Below are 15,480 nucleotides of genomic sequence, written 5' to 3' on the forward strand. Positions count from 1 at the left end.
TAATGATGATGCATTGGTATAAGAGAAGGCTTGATGAACTAAAGTAATGAGATTGATGATGCCTTGGTATAAGAGAAGGCTTGATGAACTAAAGTAATGAGATTGATGATGCCTTGGTATAAAAGAAGGCTTGATGAATTAATAGAATGAGATTAGGGGAGTGGGGTCACAAACCGACACGTAGAATTAGGAGATCGGGTGTCATGAACCGACACGTAGAATTAGGGGATTGGGTGTCACGAACCGACACGTAGAATTAGGGGATCGGGTGTCACGAATCGACACGTAGAATTAGGGGATCGGGTGTCATGAACCGACACGTAGAATTAGGGGATCGGGTGTCACGAACCGACATATAGAATTAGGGGATCGGGTGTCACGAACCGACACGTAGAATTAGGGGATCGGAGTGTCACGTTCCGGCACATAGTAGTAAGGGAGCGGAGTGTCACGTACCGACACAAGAGGAATAAAGATAATGAAGCTTGAAATTATGTTAATAAATTCGAATGAAAAGAACCTATATCCCAAATGAGTATGGTGTGGAGGCTTGAGTCCTCATGGGTGTACTTGGCGTTATTATCAATGATCCTTATACTTGTTGTTGCTACCTGTTGAGTATTGTAGTGGATTTTATGATATTATCTGATATATATTGCTTTCTATTTTGAGTTGGCCGATGATATCTACTCAGTACTTGTGGTTGTACTGACCCCTACTTGTAATTGTTTTTCTTTGTTATTTGTGGAGTGCAGCAAACGTACCGTCATCTTCAACTCAACCGCAACTCTAGCCAGTCTTCGTCACACCAGATTTCAGGGTGAGCTAAAGCTTCTAACTTGGACTGGATCTTCTTCTTCATGTCTTGATGCCTTGAAGTTCTGGCATAGACTAGCCATTATTTATGTTTAGTTTCTTAGATACTCTTAGCTTTAGTAATTTAAGGATAGATGTTCTTGTGATGACGACTTCCAGATTTTGGGGATAATGATAAGTTGAGTTTTAGAAGTTGATTATTGATTTTGTTAATAAGTTTTAAGTCTTCCGCATTGTTTTTCTATTTATATGGTTGAAATGATTGGGGTTTAGATTGGTTGGTTCGCTCACATAGTAGGATAAGTGTGGGTGCCATTCGCGACCCATTTTGGGTCGTGACAAATTGGTATATTGTTTATATCATTTTTGTGTACGATTTTAAAATTATATTTGAATGAATTAAATATATTGTTTACTTGATAAATAACAATGTATAAAATAGTAATAAGGTTATCATGTTATATGTATAAAATTGGTGTCAAAAATATATATGAAATGTGTATACTATATTTTATAATGTTTTATGGTATGATTTATGGTTTGAATGCAATTTGATAATAACGATGAAATGAAATTGGTATATTGTTTTAGTTAGAAATTAAAATTAGTGTTATAAGTTGATTGAATAATATATCTTAAATAATTTGATGTAATTTCACGTATATTTAGAAATTGTCTAGTAAATAGTGATATTATAAAATGCTATTATTCTAATATTACTATGATAAAATAATATATCATAAAATAGGGATAATGTCCAAGTACCCCTCAACCTATGCTCGAAATCTCAAAGACACACTTATATTATACTAAGGTCATATTGCCCCCTGAACTTATTTTATTAATATTTTTTTACCCCTTTTCGACTTACGTGACACTATCTTGTGGGTCCAAAAATGGTTGACTTTTTTTTTTTCAAACTAGTGCTACGTAGGCTAAAAAGGGGTAGAAAATTACTTGTAAAATAAGTTCAGGGGGGTAATAGGACCTTAGTATAGTATAAGTGTGTCTCTGGAATTTCGGATATAGGTTGAGGAGGTACTTATGCATTATCCCCATAAAATATCATCTCATAATGTTCAAATAATTTAACTCTCAAAAAGTGAAATGTTACAACATATTACGGACAAATTAATTATAACTATCCAAAATACTAGAGAAGTACATATTGTTGCCTCAACATCCTAGAGAGTTTTGCTACTTTAGAATAATTTTTATCTGAGTATAATATATTGATGATCATATCATATCATATATATATTAATTATTAAAAATTGCGAATGTCATTTTTTATGAAAAGTTGTGTTCTTTTATGAAATGTTATAATTTTTTTGGAGGATTGTAACTTTTCCAAAGAGTTATAACCTTCCGAAAAGTCATGACTTTTGTGAAGAGTTGTCACTTTTATGAAAAGTTGTGACATTTTCGAAGGGTTGTAATTTTTCTAAAGAGTTGCAACCTTTCTGATAAGACACAATAATCATTTGTTTGCACTACTCTTTGTTGTCTATAAATATAAGACTTTTCTCTCATTTTAAAATAACTTTTGTCTTCTACTTCTTCTGGACAATTAAATATTTGTCATGTTGAATGAACCATTGACACCATATTTTTGTATCAATACATTGGTGAATAAAATATTTCTATCTTGAGAGGATCTATTACTCTAAACATCAGGTACTAGATGAAATAATTTCCTTAAGGATATGTTGTGTATTCAATTGACTCGAATTTTTTAATTTTGTTTCATTCTATTTTTCAAGATCCTGGTATGTTTTTACATTCATTAAATTATGCTTATATTGTTAATTATTATTTTTGAGTACATGTTTAAAACTGTTGTTTATGTTTATGCAAAATTAATGTTACAAGTATTTGTTAGTACAAATTAAATAACAAACATTAATTGGGTATTCAAGTAACTTTTCTCTACTTAAATTGATAAAGTTTCGATAAAAAAAGATAGTACAATTCTATAATTTCTTCATCAGCAACTTGTGTTCTTTAAAAAATCCTCTAAAAGTTAATAACTTTGTATGTCCATGTTTTTTTTGGTTCTTATGTTATTGCCCTCTATTTTTAGAGTTAATATCTTAAAAAGATCACTCAATTTTAGGAATTGACCTAGCAAAGTTATTAAAGTTTGTTTTATATAAAAAAAAACACTCAACTTAGATTTTTATATCAATAAAATAACTCAACTTTAGGAATTGATCTAACAAAGTCATTAAAGTTTGTTGGGTATCAAAAAAATCACTCAACTTAAATTTTTATATCAATAAAATAACTTAACTTAGACATTTGTGTCAGTAAAATCATTAAACAAAATTTGTCATTATTTTTGTTTGTCATTATTTTTGTTTGTTTCATATAAAATAGACCCTACAAATAAATAAAATTAAGAAAACTAATTTAATTTTTTTATGGGAAACTTCTCTAGTGAAACAAATACTTATCTTAATATGCTAATTACTAAATAAAAAGAAATAATTAGGAGTTCTATTTATTGGTCCATCAGTGTATGTTTTTGAAAATTAGCACAAATAAATTATCGATGAAATTTGTATTCACAAATCTAATTAGGACTCATTAGAGAATAAGAGTACTAAAATAATATTTAAAATTGTGACCTTAATTAACTTTCTAAATATGTTATAACTGACAACTTTTCTTTAATAATGCAAAAATTAAACAACAATGCTCTACTAAAATTTGTCTTTTTTGTTTTGTAACTTTTTTTTCAAAAAAAATAAAAAATATTATATATTATTGTACTTCTTCATTAAAGCTTAGAATAATTTTGGCACTGTTAATCTTGATTTTTTTTTATAACTTCAATTTTTCAACTTATTTTTTTGCTTTTACTAGTCAATTTTGTGTAAATATTTTTTTTTGAAATGATAATAATAATATCATAATGCTTACATACTTTAATAAAAGTATGTATTTCATTAATTAAGTTTGTTCGTAAAAGTTAAATAACATTTTAAATTTTTTTTTATTTATTTATATGGTTCATATTTATATGACATAAAAAAAATTGGCTATATCAAATGTTCTTTAGTGATGAATTTAGTTGAATGATTTTATTGATTAATTGAGTTTTAACTAGTCAATTTTAACAAATAATTTGGTTTCTCATAAAAAAATTAAATTAGTTTTCTTAATTTTATTTATTTGTAAGGTCTATTTTATATGAAACAAATAAAAATAATGATAAATTTTATTTAATAATTTTACTAACACAAATGTCTAAGTTAAGTGATTTTATTGATATAAAAGTCTAAGTTGAGTGATTTTTTTGATACCCAATAAACTTTAGTGACTTTGTTGGATCAATTCCTAATGTTGAGCGATTTTATTGATATAAAAATCTAAGTTGAGTGATTATTTTTTATACAAAACAAACTTTAATGACTTTGCTAGATCAATTCCTAAAATTGAGTGATCTTTTAAGATATTAACTCCTATTTTTACTAAACTTTATCAGTGAATATTAATATTACAGTGGTATATTATTTTAAAACATAGGAACTTTTCTGATTGAAATGATTTGTTATCATCATTCGATATCTCACCGTCTGCTCCCATTAATGTATATTTTTTCTCGCTATTTCGTTGTTTCCTTATCTTTTAATTTTTTTTCCTTCTCATTCGACTTTTCTAAAAATAATTGTTTAAGTTTTGAATATATTCGGCAAACTTAATTTGAAGGATATAAAGAAAAAAAAAACTTCTACGAATAAAAGTAATATCTTAAACTACAAAAGTTATGCCTATTAACATAGATTTGTTGTCCTTCATATCCCAAGTCATTGTTGAACGTTTGAGTTATCTAGGTTAGACTAAGTTTTATTTTTTCTAATGTTCGAGAATATTTCTTTAACATGAGTCTAGAATCTAACATTTTTTTGTACTTTCATAATGCAACAATTATATATAAATATTTCTGAACAAGTCGTAAAGTTTTATTGATGAAGGTTGTAGAAGGGCCTTCAGAGCAGCAGGTTATTGGAATTTCTAAAAGGGTCAACAATATTATTTTGTTGTGTTTTCAAATATGTTTTTCTCCTTCTATAAACTTTGTTAGAGTAATAAAGTAACTATACAGAAAAGTGGTGAACGTGTCACCTCAAACAAGTAGATTGTCTTTAAAAAAATTGTTTGTGTTGTGGTATAGATTTTATAACGGTCTTAACTTATTTATAAATAATATTGATTATTGAAAATTTTTACGTAATTTTTTTTTCCAAAGAGAGTTATCCTAATCATTAAATTATCAGATTCCATATTTTTCATGCATAAAAATATAGAAAAATATAATGTTTAATCACTACATTAGAACATCACTCAATTTTAACAAGACAATTATATCATAAGACATATATTATGGTAAATTATGTATAAGATAAAAATGATTACATATCAAGATATTTTTAATCATTAATTATATATTAACAATTCTTGAGATATGTAATAATGTAAATACATTTATTTATATTGAAATGTTATAAAAACCTACTAAAATTTACTCTCTTTTTTTTCTTATATTAGTCGATTATTGGAATGGTTGTTCAAAAGCTTAGAAAGATTTTTGATGCCCGCGCAAAACGCAAATAAATTACCTAGTATTTATATAAAAGAGAATTCTAGTTAAATTTATTTATTTTCAGAACTAGTCTTCATTTTTCATGAAAACATGACTTTTATGAAAAGTTGCGACTTTTATAAAAAAAATTGTGACTTTTATGAAAAGTAGTGATTTTAATGAAAAGTTGTGAGTTTTATCAAAAGTTTTGACTTTAATGAAAAGTTGCGACTTTAAGAAAAGTTATGACTTTTACGAAAGGTTGTAAACTTTTCGAAGGATTGCGAATAGTTGTAATCTTTTTTATAAGACACAATAAACATTTGTTCACACTACTCTTTGTTGCCTATAAATAGAGGAATTTCCTCTCATTTTAAAACAACAAAAATATGATATTCTTCTTTCACTTCTACAAAATTAAATATTCGTATACTTTACTCTTGTTGAGTGACTTAGACACTACTGTTTTTGTATCAATAAGTTGGTGAATAAAATCGTTCCATCCTGAGAGAATTTAATTCTTTAAACCTCTAATATTGGAGGGGAATAATATTTTAAGGGTACATTGTGCATTCAATGGACTCAATTTATTCCTTTTTATTTTATTGTATTTTTACATATAATGGTATATTGTTTCACTCATAAATTTATGCTTATGATATTAATTGTTGTTTTTGAGTACATGTTTCGAACTACATTGTTTATATTTATCCAAAGTTATTTTCTCTTGTTATATCAAACATATGTGTCGTATATTCATTGTACAGAAAGAAAATAATTATTGTATTCAGTTTCAGGAATTAATATTATGATATTCTATATTAAATTCTATAACTTAAAAGTACTATATAAGCTTACATATTATTTATTTTTACCTAAATATGAAATTTCTCACTTATCAATTGAACAAATCAATTATGCAAGTTCAAAAAAAGTTATAGTGCCTTTCATGTTCAAGCGTAATTTCTTTTTGATTTTTTTTTTTTAATTTTCTCCTAAGACATATATTACAATTATATAATTTATTCAACTTAAATCTTTCTTTCTATTATGAAATGCCTTTGTATTTATATTCTTATTTTCTTCTTTATTTTCCTTTTAATGTGATTAAGAACAAAAGAATTAATATTTCTTCAATAATTCATTCATTTGAGATTCTTTAGTTATGTGATAATGACAAACAATCAATTAATGTTTGAATATTGCTAAAATATATTGAGAATCTATTTTTCCATTATTTTTACTGTATGGATATTAGCATAAAATTATTTGCAAGTTCAATGCAATTAAATTACCTAATTTAAAATAGTTTAAGAAAATATAATTTTTTTAAAGAAGTACTCCAATTTGATAAATCATCTAATAAGGCGAGAAAAAGATGTTTTTACTTTATAAGTATATTTTGAGAAAAATTAGAATAATGAGATTGATATTATAATCTCAAAGGAAACAAAAATAGGGTTACTAGGAAAATTTTCTAAACATAATAAACGATAACGATAGCAACAACAAAAAAGAACAAGTAAATGGAAGAAGAGAAAAAGAAATGAACAGGAAGAAGGAGAAATTTGGAAAGAGAGAGAAAGAAGAAAGAAGATGGAGGAAGAAGTTTTGAATTTCGAAATTTAAGAAAAGAATATGGAGAAGAAATTTTGATAGAGTGAATTTTGAAATTTCAGAAGAGAGGAAAATTTTTCAAATATTTTGAAATTAGAAATTGAGTTTCTTTTGAATATTTTTAAAAGTTTAGAAGTTTTAAATATTATATTTTAGACCTCACAATTTAAAAAAGTTTGACTTTGGTCAATTTTTTTTAATCACCGATTTCAATTTGAAGACTTTTTTTGTCACCTATCCCTCAATTTACTTTGAATTTGTGGATCCATTTGTACTCTTTTATCTCCATTTATCACGATCCAAATCGGGCCGCGACTAGCACCCACACTTACCCTCCTGTGTGAGCGAACCAACCAAATCTAAACCTTAACATTTCAATATAATATCAACAAAAGTAATGTGGAAGACTTAAACTCATTGATAAAATCAATAACTATTATTATCCCCAAAATCTGGAAGTCATCATCACAAGAACATCTATGATCAAAGTACTAAACTAAGAGTATTCTAAAAAGCTAAGACAAGTAAAAGCTAGTCCATGCCGGAACTTCAAGGCATCAAGACATGAAGAGGGAGATCCAGTCCAAGCTAGAAGCATTAGCTCACCCTGATATCCGGAAAAATGAAGACTGGCTAGAGTTGCGGTTGAGTTGAAGACGATGACACGTTTGCTGCACTCCACAAATAACAAAGAAGAAAACATAAAAGTAGGGGGTCAGTACAAAACACGGGTACTGAGTTATCATCGGCCAACTCAAAATAGAAATCAATGTATACCAAGTAATATCATAAAATCAACTATGATACTCAACATGTAGCAACAACAAGTACTATATCATTAACAATTACCGTCAAGTTCACACATGAGGACTCAAACCTCAATACCATACTCATTTGGGAATCATGTTCATTAGATTGAGTATATTAACATCTTTCAAGATTCATTATCTTTATTTCTCTTGTGTCGGTACGTGACACTCCGCTCCCTCAATATTCATTAATCCTCTTGTGTCGGTACGTGACACTCCGATCCCCTAAATCTACGTGTCGATTCGTGACACCCGATTCCCTAAATCTACGTGTCGGTTCGTGACACCTGATCCCCTAATTCTACGTGTCGGTTTGTGACACCCGATCCCCTAATTCTACGTGTCGGTTCGTGACACCCGATCCCCTAATTCTACGTGTCGATTCGTGACGCCCGATCCCCTAATTCTACGTGTCGGTTCGTGACACCCGATTCCCTAATTCTACGTATCGGTTCGTGACACCCGATTCCCTAATTCTACGTGTCGGTTCGTGACACCCGATTCCCTAATTCTACGTGTCGGTTTGTGACACCCGATCCCCTAATCTCCTTCTATCAATTCATCACGCCTTCTTTCTTACCAAGGCATCATCAATCCCATTATTTTAGTTCATCACGCCTTCTTTTATACCAAGGCCTCATTATTAACAAAGAGATTAGGATTTTGCAAGATTTGGGATTCAATAACTTCATCATGCTTATATAATCACAATTATATAATTACATTCATGCAAGCATACAATTAAGCACATAGCAGGGTTTACAATATTATCAATACATATCATTCGCTATTAAGAGTTCACTACGAATATCGTAAGAGAAACCATAACCTACCTCCACCGAAGACTAGTGATCAAGCAAGCAAATTCTCAAAGCTTTGTTCTTCTTCTCTCCCTGTTCGTTCGTTTTCTCCCTCTCTTGTGCTTTCAAATTTTCTTATTCAAACCCTCTTTCCTTTACCCTAATTAGCATATAATTAAGAATAAAAGGTGGTAATAATAACCCACTAATTAACTTAAGGTTACCTCTTTTAACCTCCAAGAAATTGAGTTATTAATATAAACCCACTAACTTTATAATTAAAGTAGGAATAGTCCAAAACGTCCCTTAAAACGTGTAAAGAAATCCGACCCAGACTGGGATTACGCAACCTGTGACGGCCTGTCGTGCCTGCGACGGTCCGTCCTGCAGGTCGTTGCAAGGTTCAGAGACTCAATTTCCACCAAAGAGTCTGTGACGGTCCGTCACGCCCGTGACGGTCCGTCCTGCCATTCCGTTACGAAGTTCAGAGAGTCGATTTTCAGTACCCAATTTCAGAATTTCTAAGTGTTTTGAAACGAGACCCCTCGACGGTCCGTCGTGCTCATGACGGTCCGTCGTGGGTTCCGTCGTCTTAGCCTGTTTTTCCAGAAATAAAATCTGCTGCTCAAAACGACTAAACAGGTCGTTACACCATTTCTATATTTTTACCTTTAATTCACCAAAAAAGTTTAAGATGAAAAAAGCCCAGCCAACAATAGTTGTATGAGGCTCCACTCAATTTTTGACACTTGGATTTGTGGGCTCATTTGTACTTTTTTATCTACATTTCTACATTTTTACCTTCCATTCACAATTTTTTTGCACATAGTGTAAAATCTAAATTACATCATATCCATACTATTTTTCTATTTTACAAAAATCCTTTAAAGAAGGAGGCAATCGAATACATAGCTACCGTCCGGATACATTATATCTTATACATTGTAAACAACTTCTTCTTGTCCATAAAAAGGAACAAATTGGATAAAATTTATTTTTACTTATTTTAATTTCTTGATTAACGCACTTGTTTTAATTTTCTTGATTAACTCCTAATTGACAGTTCATATTTCAATAAGTAACAAATTCATGAATATCAATTTTCAAATTTACATAAACATCAAATTTCAAATTAACATCTTCTTCATTGAACTATCACAAACAACTAATTCATCTATTCTCTTTCGTTCGTTTTGCTTCGTATTATTCAATACTTCTTTTTGAAGATCGCTTGTACACATCTCATGCATATACATAAAAAATGTATAGATAAAGCTAAAAAGAATTTAAAAAATTGATAATTGATGAATTATAAAGAAAACATGAACGAAGAAGAAGATTGGAGAACTAGAAAAGAAAAAAAAAGATTTGAAATTTGAAGAAGAAGATTGGTGAGCTGGAAAAGAAAAAAAGAGAAGATTTGAAAATCAAATGAGTGATGAAGATAATTGGTGATATCATGAAGTAATTTTAGGCGTGAAAAAAGAAAAAAAATCGTGAGGGTGATTGTCTAGAGCGATGTATCTTAAAAAGTGAAAGAAATTGAAGAAAAAATGAATTTTATTTAAATGATAAGGAATAATAGAAAATAAGGTAAAAAAAGTTGTATAGTTGAGTAATTTATTCAAAAATATAAGATGGTAGAGACCACCAACCAACAATAATTGTATGTGGTTCCACTCAATTTTTGACATTTAAATTTGTGGATCCATTTAAATAAATAGTTTATATTTATTAAAAATAAGTGCATAGAATTAATTTATTTTATAAAGTGAATGAAATACAATTAATTTGAGTTTTGACTTAGTTTAATATTATTATTTGTGTTTTGTGTTTGTTTGATACTATTAAAAATATTGAAGACATTTTAATTGTTCCGACAAATAAGTTATTTATGAATATCTCTTCAATATTTTTATCTTTTTATTTCTAAATTTAGCTGAAGCATTTAAAAAGTGTTTTTAGGTACTTATACCTAAAATTTACTTAAATTTAGTTGGATTAATCTTTTCTAATTATAATATTTTCATTAATATTTAGCTACGATTATTATATATTCTCAGAAACTTTGTGAACAAAAAAATAGTCAAATAAAATAAATTAACTTTTATCAAACCATATCAACCACATTTATTTTCTTTGTACATAAGTGCATGCCTTAATATATTATTTATTGTCTTTTAGTTTTAACTTTTTTTTTTTCATTACCAATAGGAAGAATATATTTTTGTCATCTTTCACATTTTCATTTTTAAAATTTTGCATTTGTGAAAAATAATGAAAAAGACAAAAATAAAGAAAAGGAAAAAGGAATAGGAGTAGAACTGAGTGGGATGGTGAATGAAAGGTAAAAATGGAGAAATGGAGAAAAAAGAGCAAATGGGCCCATAAATTCATGTGTCAAAAATTGAGAAAAGGAGTAATGAACTCAAACAACTATTGTTGGTGCCCCCTCTACCAAGTGGGATGGTGAATGGAAGGTAAAAATGTAGAAATGAAAATAAAAGAAGAGAAATTTTTCAGAATGTAAATATTTTAACATTTAGGGTCCGTTTGGATGAACTTAATAAAAATAGCTTTAAAAAAGTACTTTTGAAAGTGTTGAAACTTATTTTTAAAATAAACAGTTATGTGTTTGGATAAAAGTGCTGAAGTTAAATAAAAATTGTTGATGTGTTTGGCAAATAAGTGTTTATAAACAATTTTTTAAATTAAAATGTCTGAAATATCCTTAAAAGCTGTTAACATAATAAAAGTAATTAATTTATATTTTATAGTAAAAAATAATTATATTTTGCTATCATTCACATATTTATTTCTCATCACAAATTATTTATAAGAGGAATATAAACTTACTATAGATTTTAAAGATATATAATTTGAATAGATCAAAGAACGATTTAAGATTTATTTTAGTTTCATCCATAGATAATAATAATTGTTTATCATTCACATATTTCTTTATTTTCACAAATTATTTATAAAAGGAATATAAATTTTTATTTCACTTCAAATTGGAAGAACAAGAAGAAGTTCAGCAGCTTTGCCAAACGTGAAAAGGGAAAAATGGAAGAAAGAGATGTTAGGATTATGTGGGTAATTTGGAGATTTTATAAAAATACTAAGAGCAAAAAGGTAAAAAATGTGGTCAACTTAAAACAGCTTATAAGCTAAAAAACAAAAAGCACCCCTACCCCAGCTTTTAACTTTTGGCTTAAAATAATTTTTTTTCTAAATTTAAAATAAGTTATTTTGAGTATTGCCAAACAACTAAATAAGTAAAAAACCAGCTTTTAAGTTAGTTTGACCAGTTTTTAAGCTGAGCCAAACATGCTCTTAATAAGACTGATTGTCAACATTTTTAATATTTAGTAAAAATGTCAAAAAAAACAGTTTATTATATATCTTATCTAAGTTTTTATTATTTGTTTTAATTGAATGAATACAATTGTAAATAACAGAAAGGAGAAATTTAGGGGAGAGAATAATTTTTAAAAAAACAAGAATTGCTTGAAAGTCTCATTAGTTACAAAAGTCAAAACTAAATACTTCATCCGCGACTCCATTGATCAATTTCTCATTATCAATATTCAAGATTCAATTGAAAAACAAAATCTCTAATCAATTTATTTTAATTAAAATTTATTTTTAATTTGTTTGATAAGATACATTTAAACGAAATAGAGATTCCAATCAAAATCGAGCAGTAAGCAAAACATTTTCCATCAATTATCTCCATATATCTAAAGTAGCAATAGCAACTGAACAACCAAAGTCAGTGACTAAAGACATGAAGATGGATCTATTAGAAGACGATGACAAATTTGAGGAATTTTCAATTGAATAAAAGTGGGAGGACAAAGAGAAAGGCAAAGAAATAACCCAACAATTGCATGAATTCGTTTTCTTCTCAACATTGGACCATGTTATTTCTATTTCCGGTTCGTTTCCCTATGTTTGTACTCCTTATCTCACTGATAAAACTTAGTTTTCAACCTTGTTGACATATGAGCCTTGTGCACAAACTTGAATTTAGTTCCATGTGTTTTTAGTTTCAGCAGAAATTGTTGAGTGGTATTTTTGTTATTTAAAAAAATTTGAACGAGATAGGAAAAAAATGTTGATAAGCAGCTTTGGAGAATGATTTTTTTCTCGAAGTTTGATAAAGTTGGTAGAATACACATTTTTCTAGATGATAAAAATCTTAATGCGACTCAATTTGTTATTTTTGGAGAAGATGATTACATTACTTTTAGAATTCTTCAAGATGAATCGAAGCTTGCCTCGAAAACTAGAATTCCGCAAGATGAATGCAGCATACCATACTCTTGTAATCCATATTTCAATTGTTATAGTGGCAACAAGTGTTAGTCTTGGACAATTTTGTTTGTTTTTATTTTTATGTAATCGTTGTTTAGATCATCTTTAATGAATATTATATTTCAAAACGTATTTAGTAGTCACTTTTTAATATATTATTTCAAATTATTCTTGTGTAATCGATTTACTTTTCTAGAAGTAACAGCGGATACAACTATATTGATCTTATGAGTCTTTAATTTATAAAATACAAGGTATATAATTACGAAGACTAAATACAATATGATCAAAACGAAATATAAAAACTGTTCAAGTTCAAAATTTAATTAAAATGAATACAAAAAGAAAACTAATATCTGATAATTAAAATACCAAAGAAACTCTCGAGAAACAATTATGATGAATAAAGATTGAATGAATTAACAAATACATACTACAATTTGACAATTTAGGTAAATTCATTATAACTTCAATTTTAATTAAGATTGTGTATAAATAATTATGACAAAACAAATTGTATCTGTATTTGAAAGATAGCTAATGAATCCAATCTATCTTAATATATTTGAAAGTATAATTATTTGTATTTGAATTATCTATTGAAAGATGCAACATATGCAATCAGTGAAATACAATAAAATGTATTAAAACTTGTTAATGATAAATCAACACTTCATAAGATCAAAATGATGACTTTGCAAAATAAATTGCTACAAAAAATTTATTATATAATAGACAAAATAGTTTAGAAAAAATAAAGATTAATTACAATACAAATTATTGTATTTCAATTGTTTCACTATCATCACGAACTATCCAAGAGTTGTTATGCCTTGGGGTGTCTCATTATTACTAATGGCTCCGACATCATTCTTTTGTTATCCTTAGTTTCAAAAAAGTGCAGCGTATCTTGACCGTAAATACATTATATCGAAGTTATCGATTGTATTTCATTGTCCACAAGACAACCACTCGTCATAAGCAAGCATATAAATAACACAATCCCTACGTACATTTAGAGAAGAGAAAGTAAAAATTCAAATACGTAAATAAATGAGAACACTAAATTCAAAATAATTGACAAATTATCATTATTTGTTTAAAATTAATACAAATGTACAAAGTTAATATCTTAACTTGATGGGATACAAACTAAACGCTTGCAATGTTCATAACTAGAAAATGATGCACAAAGAATAATGAATACAAACAATGGTAAATACAATAACTTGTAAAATTCATAACACAACTGCAACAAATATGACATAATGAATTCATAATAATCAAATAATAAGGAGTGAATACAATTTGAAATATCATCACTATTTGTTTTAAAGAAATACAAATGTATAAGTTTATATGTATTTTTACTTAATTAGATACAGACAACACTCTTACAGTGTCCATAACTAAAAAATAATATACGACGCACAGTCAATACAAAAACATATAAGTACATTAACTCATAAAATCAAACAACACAAATACAACAAATATATAGAGATGAATACAAAACCATCCAATAAGAATTCATTGATACAATTCGAAATAGCATCACTATATAAAGCATAAAAATAGCCTACATTATTCGCTATTTCTTAAGTAAATACATAGATTAAATGATGGAATCACTAGAAAATTATTAATTAAGTTGAACCTCTCTAGTAGTTCTCTTAGATTCTGTCATTGGAGGTGATTTAGAGTTTATCAACCCTAGACGTGATTTCAACTACAAACAACATTTAACAATTTAAATAAAAATAAAATCTTAAAAAACGAATAAAGATACATTCCTTAATAAAAGGGATTGAGTGAATATCTTTATAAAATATATTGTACAATTTCTGAAGAAAAAAAAAAGGAAGAGAGAGAGGCAGACTGGAAGATGAAAATATGATAGAGAGAAAATATATTCATTTTTTTGAAAAATATATGAAAGAAAATTAATTGGAAAATATCTAATTAAGATGAGATAAAATATAAAGTCAATTAAGATACAAATTTTTTTCTAAACTAATGACATGTTGACATTTTTACTAATATTTATAAATTATGGAGATCTTTACTAATTAAATTAGATTTTTTTGATTAGTTTGCTAATTTTGGCAAAAAAGAATACAAATGGGCCCTCAAATTCAAGTGTCACATTGAGTGGAGCCTCACACAACTATTGGTGATTGGGTCTCTACCATGTTAAATTTTTTTGATAAATGGAAAGTAAAAATGTAGAAATGAAAATAAAACAGTACAAATAAGCTCACAAATATAAGTGTCAAAAATTGAGTAGAGCCTTACACAACTATTATTGGTTTGGGCCTCTGACTTCTTAAATTTTGGTGAATAGAAGGTAAAAATGAAGAAATCGAGATAAAAGGGTACAAATGGGCCCACAAGTCCAATTGTCAAAAATTTCAGTGGAGCCTTGCACAATTAGTGTTGATTTGGCCTCCACCATCTTAAAATTGTTCGGTGAATGAAAAGTAAAAATGTAGAAATAGAGATAAAAAAGTACAAATGAGCCTAATAATAC

This window comes from Solanum lycopersicum, chromosome 1, assembly GCF_036512215.1.
Source record: "Solanum lycopersicum chromosome 1, SLM_r2.1".
NCBI classification, from domain to species: domain Eukaryota; kingdom Viridiplantae; phylum Streptophyta; class Magnoliopsida; order Solanales; family Solanaceae; genus Solanum; species Solanum lycopersicum.